The following is a 10,481-nucleotide window of genomic DNA, read 5'->3' on the forward strand; positions in this document are numbered from 1 at the left end:
ATGGGCGCATGGCGCCTTTTTGTCCTTTTAAAAATGGTGGCACAGCACGGGGGTTAACCCCTTCAGTGCTGTGGCAGCCATTAACCCCGTGTGGCCTGCCTCCGGCCACACTTCTTTTCCCACTCTCAAGCGGGCCACCAGAGGGCCATGTCCCAACAATTTGGCTCCTGTCCTGCAGTCTCTTGGGGGGTTCAGGGAAGCTACCTGGGGGGCTTCGGCTCCGGCCAGGACATGTCATCCATATTGCAGTGGGCCTTTCCTTGTTGGTGCACAATGTCCAAATAGTCACACTGAAGTCCAAGGATCCACCACAACAGTCTGTCAGTTTCCCTTTTGGGGGGCCAGTCGCACACATAGTGCTGAAGGGGGTCCAATGCCGAAACAATTGCCAACCACCTCCCACCGTAGCAGTATCCTGCTCAAACAAGCCAAAGGGTGCTTCTGCCCATATGGCTACTCCTGGTGCTGTACTGCTCCCAGTCCGTGCAATGATGCATTAGTTCATACCACAATGTCCTGGTCCTGAAATTGAAACATCTGCATTGGAGCTAGTACCGAAGCCTCCTTCAATGACTGGAATGCCAATTCACAAGTGGGTATCCAGTCCACTGACTTGGGAAGTCCCTCCCTGGTCAACTCTGTAAGGGTTGTCACTACAGTACTAAAGTCAAGGACAACTCGTCCGTAGGGCCTTACAGTTTCTGAGGTCAGTATCTGTTTTGGGGCTTGGGACCGGGACAGTCTCTGGTTGCTTATACCTCCCCTGGTCTAGGCCTACCACTGTCTCCCCCCACTCTATACCCTGGGCACTGCACCTCGGTCATCTCCACCTGGCATCTGTCTGTACTACCTGTCAGACCTGCCCTACCATCCTCCTCCAGTGACCTATGACTAGGGGGACCTACCCTGTCACCTAGGCCTTCTCTCATCACCTTGTCCGCTACCTGTTCCACAGTGATGGCGGACAGATCACCAGCCTCTGAGCTCCATGTGGCATCCACCATGGGTAGGCTGCGTGTCTTCCCTGATCTACTTGGCACAAGCAGGGGACCTTGCTCCCTAACTGGCCTATCCCCTTCTACCTTCCTGGCTACCCTGTATCTTAACCATTCCCGCCAGGTCATACTCACTGCCACTATCCCTGAAATGCCGCTGCCAGCTTGGCATGATATGCCTTCCAGATATGGGTCAGCAAGCTCCTCTGCATTGCTAGGGGACATACGCATACTGGAGGCAAAAGGCATGCTGGGTAGATGTGCTGATCTAGCCACTGTAATCTTTTCCTCTGGGCTGGTTGATGCTGTGGTAAGCTGCGCTGGCAGTTGTCTTGCCGCTGTAGTCTTTTCCTCAACTGCAAACGCCTTCCTCATGTCGCTTACAGTTGCATTGTAAGGGAGTGGAATGCCCTTTTCCTGGCACACCATCTCAAGATCATTCTTGAATGTTCTGCTGTAAGCAGCCATACTGTGCGTTCTCCTGAACTGCAGTTACTCCTCTCCTGAGTAACTTGGCTTCTCTCATCGGGTGACCGAAAAGCCGCCTGGGATTATCCCACCGCTATGCCACCAGATGTGACCAGACGACTTTCGCCTAGGCTGGCCCTGGTCACGGGTTAGTGCTTTCGGACTCCCAATCACTGTCAATGACCGCCTGTCACTGGCTCTGCCCACTGCACCGTGGGCGTTTACTGATGCTGCCACCACCAAACTCTATCCCTCGCAATGGACCAGGCTCCTGCTGGGTAGCTGGCAGGGGGATTGAGCTTTGGAGATGCGCGGTTCAACCCAGAACAGTAGGAGAATGGAATAGCGTTTGGAGCAATTCTGTTGGTCGCAGGGTACAAATATAGTTGAATTTAAAGGCAAGATGTTTATTGCTCAATGGTCTTTAAAAAGACCCGTCCTTCCGAATGAAGGGGTACCATTACATTGCATACAGGATTCTTATCAGCAGTTCTTCTCCACAAAGGATTTTCAGAGATGTACAAAAAACAGGCTCACAGGCCCTGTATATATAGTCAGAACACATAATACAGCATGGTGACATCCACCCACAGTTGGTCTTGTAAACCAATCAGACCATCTATCCCAAATGTAATTACAACTCACATTCCACAGGAACTGGTCACTTTCATCCTTTGATACATTTATCACACAGTGACAATATATCTATGTAGAATAACCAGCAATAATATTCGCTTTCGTCTTCCTGCAATATTCAGGAAATCAGGAAAAACAAAAATTTTTTTCCCCAGAAGTGCACACACAGGAGATAGTCTCAGGGCCGTATCAAAGGAAGATTTGGCCATTGACTCTCTTCACACCTTCACAGCTTCCATCCTGATAATTAACATATCACTTTCTATTTCAGGAGGGTAATCCCCATTACAATAATATACTCTTAAACCATATTCCTATAAGTGCATAGCCTATTAAATATACTCTGCATCATGCACTAATGCATTGCAGATCAGCTGCAGTGCATTACAGCAATATAAATATATAGACTTTAATACAGTTTACTATAAACCATATGCAGTGTGCTTTTACACTGTGTCCTCACTGGGACCGTAACTGTTTCAGTGCTGGTCGCAGTGGCTCCCAGCATGCAGCCACACTCTACCTACACTCCCCCAGTGCAGTGGGTCCAGGCCGAGACATATAAAACATTAAAAACACACTTATTAACACTCAGCGCCTAGCGCAGAGTATACATTTACAATGGGCGCCTGGCGCCTTTTTGTCCTTTTAAAAATGGCAGCACAGCACGGGGGTTAACCCCTTCAGTGCTGTGGCAGCCATTAACCCCGTGTGGTCTGCCTCCGGCCACACCCCCCATTTGGAAACAGGTAACGTGGGATGCAGATGGCATCACAAATACAAACTACACACTGATAGGGACAGGATGGGGATAAAGCCAACGACCTCCGTGGTGTGAGCGATAAAGCTAACCAGACAAATGCGGTGCTAGGCAGTAATGCTAACCATTACGCCATCCGTGCTGCAGAATGAAATGCTGAGAAAATGTGCTTAGGAATTTAGCTAAAACTTAACAGAGAAGGCAAAAAACCTATATACGGAAAATAGCGCAGCATGTACCAAGGAAGCCCTGCGCATCCACCTATCCAGGGCCGGATTAAGGTCTGTGGGGGCCCCTGGGCAACAAACATGTGGGGCCCCTATTAAATATGGACAAAATGGGGGTAAGTGCAATGGGGACCGTATCACTCGTAATCGGTACATTGACAAACAGCAATAAGCTTAGGACCTCATTCAGAGCCGCTCGCTATTTGCGTTCGTTCGTTCCAAAAAAGGGGTGGCTATTCAAATGAACCGTTCGCTCTTTGCGGTCTGTTCACGCCTCTAAGTCTGAACGAGCGAACAAAACTTGCGGCCGTAATTTGGAAAAAAACGCCCCCTGGCCGCTCGCACCATACGTCATGTCCGCTATTTAATAGATTAATCGAGTACATCGAACAGCGTATGAACTGCTCGCTATTCTTGTGGTTGGTTTTTCCTACCACTATATTGCGAGCAGTTCTGACTATAAAACAACCCAGTGACGTGGTCAATGATGCTGCTGTTTTAATTATGCACACCCATAAAACGCCCGTTTTGACCTTTAAGCACGCCTGCGTTCTGAATTCCACTCCCTGTTTTCAAGCACCTTCCCCCGTTACCACCCACATACGCCTCCTCCTGTCACTCAAAGTAGCAGGCATTCGCTATTTAACGATTTTCGTCCGCATTGACTGGTTCGCGCATGCGTATTACAAACCGTACGCATGCGCAGATGTGCGAACATCGCACGAAACGAGCGTACTGCCGCTTACGAGCGGCTCTGAATCAGGCCCTAAGTCTCCTCAGAGAAATCAAACTTCAAGCACACACAGGAAAAAAACACACACATAGGCACCCGCAGGAAAAAAACACACACATAGGCACCCACTGGAAATATTACTCCACATTACACCGCACATACAGTAGTGCCCCTGATTCACATTACATCATATAGTAGTGTCCCTTATTCATGTTATGACACACAGTAGTGCCCCTTTTACACAATGCCCACAGTAGTGCCCCTTATACACACTGCCCAGAGTAGTAGTGCCCCTAATACACATAATACCCATAGTAGTAGCCTCTTACACAATGCCCAAAGCAGTAGTTTCCCTTATGCAATGCCCCCAGTAGTGGTGCCCCTTATGCAGTGTCCCCAGTAGTGACAGTGCCTTCAGTAGTGGTGCCCCTTATGCAATGCCCACAGTAGTGGTGCCCTTTAAGCAGTGCCCCCAGAAATAGTGCCCCCAGGAGTGGCAGTGCCCCATATGCAATGCCCCCTGTAGTAATGCCACCTGTGGTAGTGCCCAAATAGTAATGCCCCTGTAGTAGTGCCACCTGTATAAATTCCCCCACTAATAATACCCCCAGTAGTAGAGCCCCCAATGGTAATGCCCCCAGAAGTAGTGCCCCCTAAGTAATGCCCCCAGTAATAGTGCCCCCAATAGTAATGCCCCCGAGTATTGCCCCCAGTAGTAGTGCCCCTATAATGAAGCTGCTTGCACACACACAAAAAAAAACTAATACTTATCTTAAGCCCCGCTCCCGTGTCCACTGCCATCCGATCCACCTGGCTGCTCCTCTGAACTATGGGAGAGATATCAAGACATCTCTCCCATAGTGCACTGCGGAAGCCGGAAGCCAGAGCTCAGGAGTGAGCTCCAGCCTCTGGCTGCCACTGTGGGGAGGATGCCGGTTTCCCGCTGGTAACAAAATCTCAGCGGGCACCTGGCAAATAGAGCCTCCCTGCGGCACCGGGGTTGCAGTAGGTGGGCCGGCGGAGGCGGGACTGGTTCCATCTCCTGTTCTGGCCCACTTCAACCTCAGTGGGTGTGGGGGCCCTTAATGTGTGGCGGCCTAGGAATGACCGCCCCTGTCACCACCCCGTTAATCCGGCCCTGCACTTAACCACAGTACACATATGCCCATAGTCAGATCACAAGCCAAAGAGCACACAGACAAAAAACACTGCACTGATATATAAGAAAAACAGTACAGTATGGCAAACACAGAGGGCCTGATTCAGACCCGGTCACCAGATGCATACGCTCGCACTATGCAAATTTGACTAAGTGACATAGGCGAAACTAGAGATCTGGTAATGTGTGGTCCCAATTTTAGCACGTCAGATATTGTTTTACTGTTTCTTGTTAAAAAAAATGGTATCACACACACCAGTGGCGTCTGTCACCACAGTGTTACCTTGTGTGGGGAGGGTTGTTGTGTGCGCGGCGGAGCCGTGCGCCACCAAAATGGGGGTTTGGCCTCATGGGCAGGGGGCATGGTCACTTGGGAAGGGGTATGGCCTTGTCGCCCGAACCCCAGTGGTCCAGTGTGGTGGGGGGTGCCAGGAGTATGGGTGAGCACTGTGCAGTGCCGGCTCCCTCACACTGTCAGGAGCTGAGTGCTGCACTTAATGCTACAGTGCAGCACCTGGCTCCTGTCACCTTGGTGTCACCCCTAGGTGGGTTTTAGGGGCCCCAGTCAGGTTGAAAGTCTTTTCTTACCTATATGGTGGTTTCTCTACAACTGGGAACCTCTGAGGAATTTGAGCCTCACTGGGCAGCATCTTCAGCCCAGGCCCCCATGTGGTTCTCCAGGCTCTCTGAGTCTATTTATCTCCAGGCCTCCATGTCTCTCCATCTCCAGGCCCCCTTGTCTCTCACCAGGACCCCTTGGGCCTCGCCATCCCCAGGACTACCTGGGCCTCTCCATCCCCAGGACCCCTCGGGCCTCTCCATCCCCAGGACCCCCTGCATCTTTCCATTCTCAGGCCTACCTGTGGCTCTCAGCCTCATTCCCCAAGCCCCAGTGTGCATCTCTCAGCCCCATTCCCCCAGCCCCAGTGTGTGTCTCTCAGCCCCATTCCACCAACCCCAGTGTGTGTCTCTCAGGCCCATTCCCTCGGCCCCAGTGTGTGTCTACCTGCCTCAGTGCATCTCTCTGCCCCATTCCCCCAGCCCCAGTGTGTGTCAGTGTCATTCCCTAGCCCATGTCACCCCAGCACTGTGCAGTCAGCTCCAATTCCCCCCAGATCTCTGTGCAGTCAGCTCCAACCCAGCCCCCTGTGCAGACAGCTCCAACCTTCCCCCCAGCCCCCTCTTTCTCACATCACTGACCCCTCTCAGCACAGACCCCTCTTACATCACTGACCCCTTTCACCTCTAAACACATACCCCCCTCACAGCCCATACCCCCCCTTTCTCACATCACTGACAAGATGTAATACATCCAAAATTTGTCTCTCTTGAGGGCAGAGAAACTTAGGTGGAGTTACAAAGAGGGTGAAGGCAGAGCACTAAAGGTGAAGTTACGAGGAAGGTGAGGGTAAGGACACTGATGGGGAGTTACAGTGAGGGTGAGGGTAGGGACACTGATGGGGAGTTACAGGGAAGGTGAGGGTAGGGAACCTGATGGGGAGTTACAGGGAGGTTGAGGGTAGGGACACTGATGGGGAGTTACCAGGAAGGTGAGGGTAGGGACACTGATGGGGAGTTACAGGGAAGGTGAGGGTAGGGACACTGATGGGGAGTTACAGGGAAGGTGAGGGTAGGGACACTGATGGGGAGTTACTGGGAGGGAGAGGGAAGGGACACTGATGTGGAATTACAGGGAGGGTGAGGGTAGGTACACTGATGGGGAGTTACAGTGAGGGTGAGGGTAGGGACACTTTTTGGGAGTTACAGTGAGGGTGAGGGTAGGGACACTGATGACGAGTTACAGGGAAGGTGAGAGTAGGGACACTGATGGGGAGTTACAGGGAGGGAGAGGGAAAGGACACTGATGGGGAATTACAGGGAGGGTGAGGGTAGGGACACTGATGCGGAGTTACAGTGAGGGTGAGGGTAGGGACGCTGATGGGGTGTTACAGTGAGGGTGAGGGTAGGGACACTGATGGGGAGTTACAAAGAGGGTGAGGGTAGGGACACTGATGGGGAGTTACAGGGAATGTGAGGGTAGGGACACTGATGTAGAGTTACAGGGAAAGTGAGGGTAGGGACACTGATGGGGAGTTACAGGGAATGTGAGGGTAGGGACACTGATGGGGAGTTACAGGGAAGGTGAGAGTAGGGACACTGATGGGGAGTTACAGGGAAGGTGAGGGTAGGGACACTTTTTGGGAGTTACAGTGAGGGTGAGGGTAGGGACACTGATGACGAGTTACAGGGAAGGTGAGAGTAGGGACACTGATGGGGAGTTACAGGGAGGGAGAGGGAAAGGACACTGATGGGGAATTACAGGGAGGGTGAGGGTAGGGACACTGATGCGGAGTTACAGTGAGGGTGAGGGTAGGGACGCTGATGGGGTGTTACAGTGAGGGTGAGGGTAGGGACACTGATGGGGAGTTACAAAGAGGGTGAGGGTAGGGACACTGATGGGGAGTTACAGGGAATGTGAGGGTAGGGACACTGATGTAGAGTTACAGGGAAAGTGAGGGTAGGGACACTGATGGGGAGTTACAGGGAATGTGAGGGTAGGGACACTGATGGGGAGTTACAGGGAAGGTGAGAGTAGGGACACTGATGGGGAGTTACAGGGAAGGTGAGGGTAGGGACACTGTTGGGGAGTTACAGGGAAGGTGAGAGTAGGGACACTGATGGGGAGTTACAGGGAGGGTGAGAGTAGGGACACTGATGGGGAGTTACAGTGAGGGAGAGGGAAGGGACACTGATGGGGAATTACAGGGAGGGTGAGGGTAGGTACAATGATGGGGAGTTACAGTGAGGGTAGGGACACTGATGGGGAGTTACAGTGAGGGTGAGGGTAGGGACACTTTTTGGGAGTTACAGTGAGGGTGAGGGTATGGACACTGATGGGGAGTTACAAAGAGGGTGAGGGTAGGGACACTGATGGGGAGTTTCAGGGACAGTGAGGGTAGGTACACTGATGGGGAGTTACAGTGAGGGTGAGGGTAGGGACACTTTTTGGGAGTTACAGTGAGGGTGAGGGTAGGGACACTGATGACGAGTTACAGGGAAGGTGAGAGTAGGGACACTGATGGGGAGTTACAGGGAGGGAGAGGGAAAGGACACTGATGGGGAATTACAGGGAGGGTGAGGGTAGGGACACTGATGCGGAGTTACAGTGAGGGTGAGGGTAGGGACGCTGATGGGGTGTTACAGTGAGGGTGAGGGTAGGGACACTGATGGGGAGTTACAAAGAGGGTGAGGGTAGGGACACTGATGGGGAGTTACAGGGAATGTGAGGGTAGGGACACTGATGTAGAGTTACAGGGAAAGTGAGGGTAGGGACACTGATGGGGAGTTACAGGGAATGTGAGGGTAGGGACACTGATGGGGAGTTACAGGGAAGGTGAGAGTAGGGACACTGATGGGGAGTTACAGGGAAGGTGAGGGTAAGGACACTGTTGGGGAGTTACAGGGAAGGTGAGAGTAGGGACACTGATGGGGAGTTACAGGGAGGGTGAGAGTAGGGACACTGATGGGGAGTTACAGTGAGGGAGAGGGAAGGGACACTGATGGGGAATTACAGGGAGGGTGAGGGTAGGTACAATGATGGGGAGTTACAGTGAGGGTAGGGACACTGATGGGGAGTTACAGTGAGGGTGAGGGTAGGGACACTTTTTGGGAGTTACAGTGAGGGTGAGGGTAGGGACACTGATGGGGAGTTACAAAGAGGGTGAGGGTAGGGACACTGATGGGGAGTTTCAGGGACAGTGAGGGTAGGGACACTGATGGGGAGTTACAGGGAAGGTGAGGGTAGGGACACTGATGGGGAGTTACAGTGAGGGTGAGGGTAGGGACAATGATGGGGAGTTACAGGGAGGGTGAGAGTAGGGACACTGATGGGGAGTTACAGGGAGGGTGAGGGTAGGGACACTGATGGGGAGTTACAGTGAGGGTGAGGGTAGGGAATCTGATGGGGAGTTACAGGGAAGGTGAGGGTAGGGAACCTGATGTGGAGTTACAGGGAGGTTGAGGGTAGGGACACTGATGGGGAGTTACCAGGAAGGTGAGGGTAGGGACACTGATGGGGAGTTACAGGGAAGGTGAGGGTAGGGACACTGATGGGGCGTTACAGGGAAGGTGAGGGTAGGGACACTGATGGGGAGTTACAGGGAGGGTGAGGGTAGGGACACTGATGGGGAGTTACAGTGAGGGTGAGGGTAGGGACAATGAAGGGGAGTTACAGGGAGGGTGAGGGTAGGGACACTGATGGGGAGTTACAGGGAGGGTGAGGGTAGGGACACTGATGGGGAGTTACAGTGAGGGTGAGGGTAGGGACAATGAAGGGGAGTTACAGTGAGGGTGAGGGTAGGGACACTGATGAGGAATTACAGGGAGGGTGAGGGTAGGGACACTGATGGGGAGTTACAGGGAGGGTGAGAGTAGGGACACTGATGGGGAGTTACAGTGAGGGTGAGGGTAGGGACACTGATGGGGAGTTACAGTGAGGGTGAGGGTAGGGACACTGATGGGGAGTTACAGTGAGGGTGAGGGCAGGGACACTGATGGGGAGTTACAGTGAGGGTGATGGTAAGAACACTGATGGGGAGTTACAGGGAGGGAGAGGGAAGGGACACTGATGGGGAGTTACAGGGAGGGTGAGGGTAGGGACACTGATGGGGAGTTACAGTGAGGGTGAGGGTAGGGACAATGAAGGGGAGTTACAGTGAGGGTGAGGGTAGGGACACTGATGGGGAATTACAGGGAGGGAGAGGGTAGGGACACTGATGGGGAGTTACAGTGAGGGTGAGGGAAGGGACACTGATGGGGAATTACAGTGAGGGTGAGGGTAGGGACACTGATGGGGAGTTACAGTGAGGGTGAGGGTAAGAACACTGATGGGGAGTTACAGGGAGGGAGAGGGAAGGGACACTGATGGGGATTTACAGGGAAGGTGAGGGCAGGGACACTGATGGGGAGTTACAGGGAGGGAGAGGGAAGGGACACTGATGGGGAATTACAGGGAGGGTGAGGGTAGGGACACTGATGGGGAGTTACAGTGAGGGTGAGGGCAGGGACACTGATGGGGAGTTACAGGGAGGATGAGGGCAGGGACAATGATGGGGAGTTACAGGGAGGGTGATGGTAGGGACACTGATGGGGAGTTACAGGGAGGGTGAGAGTAGGGACACTGATGGGGAGTTACAGTGAGGGTGATGGTAGGGACACTGATGGGGAGTTACAGGGAAGGTGAGGGTAGGGACACTGATGGGGAGTTACAGTGAGGGTGAGGGTAAGAACACTGATGGGGAGTTGCAGTGAGGGTGAGGGTAGGGACACTGATGGGGAATTACAGGGAGGGTGAGGGTAGGGACACTGATGGGGAGTTACAGTGAGGGTGAGGGTAGGGACACTGATGGGGAGTTACAGGGAGGGTGAGGGTAGGGACACTGATGGGGAGTTACAGGGAGGGAGAGGGAAGGGACACTGATGGGGAATTACAGGGAGGGTGAGG

Source organism: Taudactylus pleione, unplaced genomic scaffold (assembly GCF_031769625.1).
Source record: "Taudactylus pleione unplaced genomic scaffold, aTauple2 ptg001321l, whole genome shotgun sequence".
NCBI lineage: Eukaryota > Metazoa > Chordata > Amphibia > Anura > Myobatrachidae > Taudactylus > Taudactylus pleione.